The 10230-nt window shown below is 39.0% G+C and overlaps 1 long non-coding RNA gene across 1 annotated transcript; it reads left to right on the forward strand.

Moving 5' to 3' along the window:
* The first annotated feature begins 4516 nt into the window (after positions 1-4516).
* Positions 4517-6079, forward strand: LOC118561070. The gene is made up of 2 exons (XR_004929751.1): positions 4517-5506; positions 5607-6079. It is a non-coding gene; the product is annotated as an uncharacterized LOC118561070 (long non-coding RNA).
* Positions 6080-10230: the final 4151 nt, after the last annotated feature.

The following is a 10230-nucleotide window of genomic DNA, read 5'->3' on the forward strand; positions in this document are numbered from 1 at the left end:
TAACGCTAGTTTCATCGGCTGAAGCCGCCATGTTCTTTAGACTGAACTGACGCGCTTCCCGTTGCGTCACACCTCAACCCGCCTCAAAGCCAACGCTGATTGGACGTTCGTTTGGTGAACGGCTCCAAATTTTCTTTAACGGAGAGTAGCCAGACTGATCTGCGAGTGAAACCTTGAAAGCTCGCGAGATCAGTATGGTCTCACGAGGCTATGTAAATAGTTCTTTAGCTTAGCTTCTTTTTATCTTCATTTGCTTAGTAGTTTACTTAAGTTTCACTAGCCTAGTAAAGAGGATTTACTGATTGAAATATTGTGTTAAATCAGCATTACATAGTGATGTTCTCTGCATCTTAATTTTATTTCTGTTATTAAATTCTTGTACTTGAAAAGAAGTTTCTCACTCCTTTATTCTATGTGTGTGCAGGTTTTGCTGTTAAAAGATCGCTAGTGCTCAAATTCATCCCTTTCAACCAATGTCTTGATATCAGCGTAAGAGCTGATTATCACCTGACAATAATTAACAGACAGAGGGTTATCTAATAAACATTAAATAACTTTAAACTGTGCGTAATGGCACAACACAGTACAGAAGCTGCAGAGAGGTGTGTTAAACTAAGGCTCTGCTTCCTGGTCTGGACCCTGGGTTGTCAGCATTTAGGAGAACTAATAAATCCGGCCAGATTCCTAGAAAGAAGAGCAGCACCATCCAAAGTGGGATGGATGCCGTCTCTCCGGATCAGACCAGGTTTTCCCCAGAAAGTTCACCAGTTATCAATGTAGCCCACGTCGTTTTCAGGATACCACCTAGACAACCAGCGGTTGAATGACTACATGCGGCTAAACATGTCATCACTGGTCAGATCAGGCAGGGGACCAGAGAAAATTATGGCAGATGTGAGTCTAAGTCAGTGTGTTGTTTAAATGTACAAAAAGCAAACTTGCATTGTTGTTTTTTATAGTGGAGATACGGTTAGCTTAGTGGACTTTTTGTATTGATTACTCTTTATTTTGCGCATAATTTTTTTGTTCAGTAAGGTGTTTTGGACCAAATTGTACAATTACTCATCGCAATCTGTCTTCTTCAAACAGGTACAGGTTAACTAGGCAAGGAACATTTATTTGTATAGCACAGGTTAGTACAGAGACAATGCAAAGTGCTTTACATGATTAAAATATAGGAAAATACAACAGAATAAAAGCAAGTAGGAATAAAATGTAGAAACAAAATAGAACATTAAAAACAGTTGAATTAAAAAAAGTTGAACTAATGCTGTTTCAGTAGAACAGTGTAATTAGAACAGTCAAAGATAATCCTAAACAAATGTGTTTTTAATCTAGAATTAAAGGAACTCAGGCTTTCCGCACTTTTACAGTTTTCTGGAATTTTGTTCCAGATCAGTGGAGCATAGGAACTAAATGCTGGTTCTCCATGTCTGGTTCTGGTTCTAGGTATACAGAGCAGGCTGGAGTCAGAAGACCTGAGTGGTCTGGATGGTTGATGCACTGATAACAAGTCTGTGATGTATTTAGGTGCTAAGCCATTCAGGGATTTATAGACTAACAGAAGGATTTTAAAGTCTATTCTCTGAGATACAGGGAGCCAGTGGAAGGACTTCAGAACCGGGTCAATGTTCTCTACGTTCTTAGTCTTAGTGAGGACACGGGCAGCAGGTTCTGGATCAGCTGCAGCTGTCTGATCCACTTTTTAGGCAGACCTGTGAAAACACCGTTGCAGTGATCAGTTCTACTAAAGATAAACGCATGGATTAGTTTTCCAGATCCTTCTGAGTCATTAGTCCTTTAATCCTAGAAATGTTCTTCAGGTGATAGAAAGCCGACCTTGTAATTGTCTTTAGATGCTTTTGGAGGTTCAGGTCTGAGTCCATCACTACTCCCAGGTTTCAGGCCTGATCAGTGATTTCTAGCTGAAGTGACTGAAGCTGTGTGCTAACTTTTGATCTCTCCTCTTTTGGTCCATAAATTATTACTTCTGTTTTGTTTTTATTCAGTTTAATAAATATATGACACATCCATGCATTGTTATGTATTAACATAACAATGCATATATTACATTAATGTATTAATTAATGTAGTCTATGTTGGTTATATTTAGGTTTATGTTGTTACTATTGTTATTTTCTAACAAAGGTGGCTGGATGTTATCTTTTTTATTAATTTAAAAGCAAACAATGTAATTAAATTATCTGTCCAACACCTGCATGTAGGTGTTGGACAGATAATGTAATGCTGCTTCAGAAGAAAGGTGTTTTGGACCAAATTGTGCAATTACTCATTGCAGTCTGTCTTTTTCAAACAGAGAGAGATTAAAGGAGAAGTCCGGTCAAAATCAAAATTCAAACAGCTGAAAGTACTTTAAATATAAAATTATTACATACTGTCCAATAAATGATGAGCTTTTTTAATTAAGAGTAATTTTCATTTGAAGGTCCTTTTATGGTGGCAACCATCTTGGTGAAGAACAGTACTGCCACCTCCCAGTTTGTGACGTCAGGTCGCTGATCGGCTGTAGAGCAGGTCTCTATGCCCCATCTGTCCCCTTGTAAATAAAAATCCGTTTTCATGCTCAAGAGCCAGCTGGGTCGTGACCGAAAGAATGAGATGCTAATTTAATGTACTGTAATGGTCAGAAGATGTATTTACCCAGTTCCCATTTAAAAAGAATGCTAAACACACTATGAAATCATAGATAAACTTGGAAACTCGGGTTAGACACACCACCATCCACTTATCCCAGTTTAGATGGTAGCTTAGTTGACATATCTGCATAAACTAATAAAACATTAATTTTATCTCTTTAAAAAATCTGAATATGTATTATTAAGTGTACATAGATCAGTGGGACATTTTATCTTTTGCTGCTTCTACCTGTGGACTAATGTAGTAAATTGTTTGTTTAATTAATAATGGGATATTCTCGGGTTTTGATGCTAAAAATAGGAGAAAAAGCTAACTTGGTTAAATGTCTTCTGTTCAAGATCTATCATATTTAGAATCTTCACCTTAAGTTACACAGGCATACATGATGTAAATAATTTGCCTGAGTTTTATGCTGTATAATTTCCTAGTCGTGCTATTGAATCTTTAGTGAATGCACTGCAGGGTCAGAGCTGTCCATGGGGTAGAGATTGTTGAAATGAAAAAAAAAACAAAACAGCCAAAACAAAATAAAAATAAATAAATAAATAAATTATTTTACCTTTCAGATAGAGCTTTAGTAGATGTTTCATTATGTTTTTCAAGTTTCAGAAAATAAATTGAAAACCTGTATCCTTTTCCTGATGCTTCATAATCATACATTACGTTTTTGTTAATAACATCAAAAAAAAAAGAGAAAAAAAAAGATATTGTTGAAATGGCCCAATACAGGTTCACCGTGTGTGAAAAACAGATGGAGGAAGTTTCATTCCTGGAAAAAGTGTCCACAATCAAAGGTTTCATGCTTCTGCCTGTCTTTCAGATATAATTACAGAAAGATATTGACTGTAACCACATTGATAATTTATTATCTGATAAGTCTTAGAAGTTAAACATAATTATGATATTTTGTGTGTCGGATTGAACGGCTATGGCGTGATGTCAGAACTTGTGTGACCTCAAAATACTACAGCCCACTACACAACCTAGAGACTGATCACCTTCTTGATATTTCGTTAGTTTCATGATTAGGAAGAAGGGACGGATTTGGCCTTTATCTTTTCCATTTCTGTACTGTGACTGTATCACAGAACAGAAATGGCTACTGTGATACCTGTGGGAAACACTGAGGCCTCATTTATTTCTATCTGTTAGTGTATTATCTCAAGCTAAAGTGATGGGGTAAACACTGTTGTCTCTTAGCAGGGAGATTTATAGTTTCAGCCTCAGCTAGGAGTTTACATTGTTAGGTTACATGTTGCCCTTTATTTTCCTTCTACTGTCCAAATTCACGCATGTTATTTTCATTGTTATTTAAAAATTATTTCTAGCAGGGAAGGTGAATTGTGATTTCACTCTGAATTGCTTAAAACCTTATTCCTGATTGCAGCTGTGATCTGCTTTTAATCCCATCATAAAATAAATGTGTGTTCCAAACTAATGTTCATATCCCTTGCTCCAATCTTACTGTAACTCTTACAGGGTATAATGTGACAGACATTTCGAGGGACTTTCCTTAAACAAAAACCTTTGAGTAGAATGTGTCATTTTAGGTCACATAATTTAACACAATACTTATTGTAATACTTATTTGTGCAGTAAGTGCTGAATTTTCTTGTTTTTGTTTTAAAAAGGACGTCCAAGAGCCTGACACTGACTGGGACGTTGCTGCTGAGTATGATGGACATGTGGATGGTACAGTATTGTCCAGTGGTCCCTGAATGTCCATCTCCACTTAATGATCAGCAACCTTATAGTCTTATAGACTTTTTAATTGTTAACTTAACGGATCTGGGTGCTCGTTTCAGAGATAGACTTACCACTGGGTAAAACTAGGTGGTTGCCTAGGGCCCCCAAGTACCTAGCGACTGCATAAAACTAATTTTATAAAAATGTGTTTAATATAGATATTATTTTTAGCACATATTTTGTTTTTGCTAAAATCCCTTAAAAGTGGTTATTGTAATATTTGTCTTGGGATCCACCCTTGAGTTTCTACTACATTGGATCATCCATCTTACTGAGCAAATCAGCGGGACCCAGAAGACAGCACGACATATAAAAAACAGAAAAGCAGAGTGGACTAGCGTTATGTCTGAACCCTCTATGGGAGCTTCCACCTGGTTTGTATCATGATGAGAAAATAATCTTGTCCTTAACTCCACATAAGATAGAGTTATAGCGTTTGATCAATTTATTAAATTTAGGTGAACTACTTAAAAGGTCCTTCAGACCAAAACATTGTTTAAAATTCCTGCAGCCAGTTCAATTCTACATGGAGACAGAAAGTGTTGCAAAATATAACATGCAGCTCTGAGTTTTTTAAATTATGCACTGTTGATAAGAAAAAAATATCACAAGCAATCACAAATGTACTACTAATTAGTTAGCCATTTTATCTTTCTGTGCATGTAAGATAAAGAAAAACAAAGTATTGACACTTATGGATGACGAGCTGTCAGTCAAAGGCTTCCTGACACTACTTCCTGTGTGATCGTGTCTGCAAGACCCAATCAGGAGGAGGCTTAGAGAAGAGGGTTTGTCTCCGCCCAACCTGTCAAAACACATTTCCTTTCGCACAAGGAGAAAATGAGTCCGAGCGCAGAGACGCTTTAGAGGGCGCAACCGTCCTCCAGCACGGCCGCTAGATAGCAAATCATGCGCGCGGTGAGATCCAGAGCGCGCGCGGGAGGAGCTGGCGTGCGCAGAGAGCGATTTTCTCCTCTCGAAGCAGCAGTTTCTCGTGCGGCGGTAGATAAACCATGCGCAGAAGTAGTTTAACATACATGTGAATATGTTTATTTTGCTCGCGGAAGGTTTGACATAAATGTGACGCCATAACCAGTACCCTGTGAGTAGACTACACGTTAGCTGCAGTGCTACATTATTCCTGCTTTAACTCTGAGATTTTACTGCTGCAATGGGTTCTCCATTTTAATACTTCCTTGCAGGCTGCAGTCCTCGGACCTGATGGCATCCCAGGCTGGGATAAGGTGCAGGATTTGACCGAGTACTTGGTGTCCCTGCGTCAGGCTCTCTACCTGGACGAGCAGCAGGTCAAAGGTCATTCGCCCCTGGACCACTCTTCCTGATGGAGACCAGAGGATTTATTATGAGCCCAAACACCAAGCCAAGCTGGCCCACGGCCGCTTTAAGGCCCCTAAGAACACGGGCGTCACAACGGCTGTGGAAAGCGTGAAGAGGAGCCTGATTGGTCCTCCTGGGGGACCGGCTCATTGGCTCTGAGATGTTTGTACTATGTCTGCTCTGGTCAGCCAAAGTAGCAGAGTGTGAGAAGAAGGCAGACAGAATAAGAAGGACACAGGAGCTGAGGGCAGACAGGGGGCCAGGCTGCAGCCTAGCCAGGGGTGTGATTACTTTGTCTCTGCTCTGGTTCTCAATAAAATGCTGAAACTCAATGGAATCAATGTTTCCTTTTATTCAGTAAGTAACTGGCGGTAATGGTGATGCTTCGGTGTGCGAGTTTGCTAAAACAATGTCGGACTCCGTAATTTTCTCTGGTACCCTGCCTGATCTGACCAGTGATGACATGTTTAGCCGCATGTCATCATTCAATCGCTGGTTGTCTAGGTGGTGTCCTAAAAACGATGTGGGCTACATTGATAACTGGCGAACTTTCTGGGGAAAACCTGGTCTGATCCGGAGAGACGGCATCCATCCCACTTTGGGTGGTGCAGCTCTTCTTTCTAGGAATCTGGCCGGATTTATTAGTTCTCCTAAATGCTGACAACCCAGGGTCCAGACCAGGAAACAGAGCCGTAGTTTAACACACCTCTCTGCAGCTTCTGTACTGTTACCCACCCATTATCCTATTGAGACGTCTTTCCCACGGCCAAAACTGAATAGATCAAAAACTGATCTAAGAGGAACGAATCATAAAAATCTAATAAAAATCAATACGGCTCACCTCTAACCAAAAAATAAAACTATTAAATGTGGTCTATTAAATATAAGGTCTCTCCCTCCAAAGACTTTGTTAGGCAATGAATTGATTTCTGATCATCAGATTGATTTATCTTGTCTCACAGAAACTTGGTTACAAGAGGACTACGTTAGTATAAATGAGTCAACTCCCTCCAGTTCTTTAAACTTCCATATTCCCAGATCTGTGGGAAGAGGAGGAGGAGTGGCAACCATCTTTCAGTCTGATTTATTAATTAATCCCAGGCCGATTAACAACTACAGTTCTTTTGAACATTTAACCCTCAGTTTCCCTCATCCGAATTGCAAAGCAATAAAACCTCTTCTGTTTGTTGTTTTGTATCGTCCACCAGGCCCTTACACTCAGTTTTTGGATCAGTTGTAAAACTTCTTATCTGATTTAGTGTTAAACACTCACAGGGTTATTATAGTGGGTGATTTTAACATTCATGTTGACACAGAATGTGATAACCTTAGTGTAGCCTTTAAAACTATCATAGATTCAATTGGTTTTGCTCAAAATGTGCATAAACAGGCGCACTGTTGGCTTCATACTTTAGACCTTGTGCTGAACAGTTTTTCCTCACAACCCTGTCCAATCTGTACATTTTTAATAACATTTGAATTTAATCTACCTGTGTTCTCCACCCCCAAAAGAGGGTTCCATTATAGTAGGTCTTTATCGGAAAATGCTGTATCAAACTTTAAAGAGTCTGTCCCCCTTTTAATATCCTCAGTATTGCAGAAATGCCCTGTAGATGGCAGCAATGGTGTTTCTTCCCATTGTTATAAGAATTATTATTCTGAAGTCACTATGGCCTCACACCACTCGGACAGAGGAGGCCTGGAGACCTGATGTCTGTGTATAAGATCCACTGTTTTCTGATTGCAAGGCCAAATGCTGCAGCTGCTGAGGGATACTGATTGTTTACGATAGACTGTCTTTGTTTTGTCTCATGGGAAGTCCACGGTGCAGTATTAGGGGAAGCCCGAAAAGCGACACAGACAGAAACAGGGGCAGACGCTAGGCTGCAGACGCTAGGCTGCAGCCGCGCGGTGCGAATACTTTGTCCATGTGTTGCTCTGCTCTGTTTCTCAATAAAAGTGCTGGAACGTCATACCACCGTCTCGTCATTTAGTAAAGATGGGAACTCAGTTACTACTGCTTAGAATTCCACCCAAAACTCCCATAACAATTTGGCGTCACGAACAGGATGCTTTTTTTTCTTTCTTTCTTTTGGAGGTGTTTTGAACAAAGTTTCAAAGGAAAGGGGAAGAATAGAAACCTTCCCAGGATCAGAGAAAAAATAGGGAACAACATCACGTTAAAGGGACACTAAGGGGACCAGGGTTTTAACTGCATGCTATTAACACTCTGTTTTTCTCTGAGTTATTGCTTTCAGATTAAAGGAGACGCCACCTTTCTGCCAACAGAAGACTCTGAAAAGACAGTGCTAGCAGTGCGGTAAGGAGTTATAATCAGATTTGGACACTAAATTATACTTAGTTTTAACCAAGTTATGCCAGATCTTCCAGCAGGAAAGGTGGTGTCTTAAAAATGTTTGTTGCTTTCTGCTATTAACAGCTCTATCTTTCTGCTTCTTTTTCTTTGCAAATAAACCTGGTCAATATGATAGGATTGTGCTAACATAGAGATTTAGTCTCATTTTAGACATTCTCAGATGCGAGAGAATGCAGAAACAGTGCCGCAGTGCCATGGGGGCTGATCCTTGGGACAAGGACTAAAGGTGATGTCATTGACTTCAGCCTGATCCAGTTTTGAGTTTTATTTTGTCAGAGACAAAGTTTGATTTATTTTTTTCTATCCTTTTGTTTCTTTTATGTTTGTCATGTTAGAGGGAACACTGTAGTTAAAATGTTTGTGACTGTTTTGCTGTAATTTCTTTTCAACCTATGGAGCGTTTTCTTTGGCAAAAAATGCTGGCAGAATTCATTCTGTTTGCAGGCGTGAGGACTGGAGGATGGACTCTTGATGAGAAGGAGAATGTTGGGCTGCTGAATTTAGACATTGGACTGAAAATGGACATTGAAGGACTATGACTGAGGCATCGGACAACCTTCGACAACAAACACAGATGAGTTCTGCAGACACGACTTCATGCATTTCACTTCAGATTTTGTTGTACACAATTAAAACAAAACACACATTACGAAACACATTAAGATTATGTAAAGGTGAAAACTTTTAAAGAAGCACCTTGATGGAATCATGGAGCAACTTAATAAATTAAGTGGGTATTATATCAACAGTTAAATAAATAAATGAATGAATTAGTTTTCACTATATAGGTAGAGTAATCTGAACTTTTAAATAGCATTTCATTTAATAAACATCTTAAGAGTAAGCTGATTTCTGCTACTCTGGCAGGCTTCAATAAAACGCAAAGAAAAAGGGTTACTGGCTAAAATGGGTAATGTTGCAATAAAATTAGCATAATGACACATCCTACTAACTAACATGGGTAAATTTAGGATTAAAGCATCAGGGTACAATGGTTACAATATTTATGGAGATTTAATATCTTTCAACTAGAACACAAATAACTCAAAAGTCTTTTTAACCAGTTAACCCGTTAACCTGAGGGCTTTTAGATCAGGATAATTTAATGGTTATCGTCTTACATGCAGAAAAATAGTAAGATTATTTTAATTAGATTAGATTATGGGGACATTTTGGATCTGGTCAGGATGGTTGGGGGGCTGTGATGATAAAAGGGTAACAGCTTGAAGGTGATATCAATGAATGAAGGTTTTCTCTGAGGAACATCAAAGCAGCAAATACATCCCACATTGGAACTCCTGTTGTGTAAAGAACATCTTGAATGGGACATAAGGTGAGATCCTTACAATGAGAGACATTCCACACAGGGGGGTGTGGAGACCACTTGGGCATGGCACCCAGGACGAGCTGCTGTGGACTTGACACAGCTGGTGGAACCAGAGGGACGACAAGGTGGTCCCACATGTCATCTGACACCTTACACTGACTGTAAAGGGTTCTGGGTTTTCAGGGTTGCTGAAAACAGAAAGCTTCAGAGAACCTTAACCCTTCCTGACCAGGCACTCAGAATACATAGATCATAGATCAGATTGCAGAGGCCTAGACAAATAGGAACGCGGAGACGCGTTCTTCCAAGAACTTCTTAATCAAAGTCCTTAATCCTCAGTTTAAGAAGATAAATAAATAAATAATGACAATATACACAATGTAAGGTTTACTTTATTTTAGGATTAATTTGGGAATTAATTCTGATTTGCTTAAGTAGCTTTGGTTGTTCAACAATGTTAGAACATTTTCAAAAAACTCCTGTTCTCTCCTGCTCTCTGCTTTGTTTTGTGTTGTAGAACCTTGGCATCCTTGAACAGTAACAGCATGGTATAAATATTTTGTCTTTTCTGTGCAGAACAGCACCTCACTTAAAAAAAAAGTAGAGAGAGAGGGAAAAGCTTTCACATGGAAAGGCTTTCTTTTTCTCAGTTGGGTTTTCAAAATAAAATGGGAAATGTCATGAAACAAATATGTTGATGAAATTATGTTGCAGAGAACTTCAACTGTCAGACAACAACATGTAAGACACACATTAAAAGCATTCTGTTAAGAATTATTATGAA

The sequence above is a fragment of the Fundulus heteroclitus genome, unplaced genomic scaffold, assembly GCF_011125445.2.
Source record: "Fundulus heteroclitus isolate FHET01 unplaced genomic scaffold, MU-UCD_Fhet_4.1 scaffold_550, whole genome shotgun sequence".
Classification (NCBI taxonomy): Eukaryota; Metazoa; Chordata; class Actinopteri; order Cyprinodontiformes; family Fundulidae; genus Fundulus; species Fundulus heteroclitus.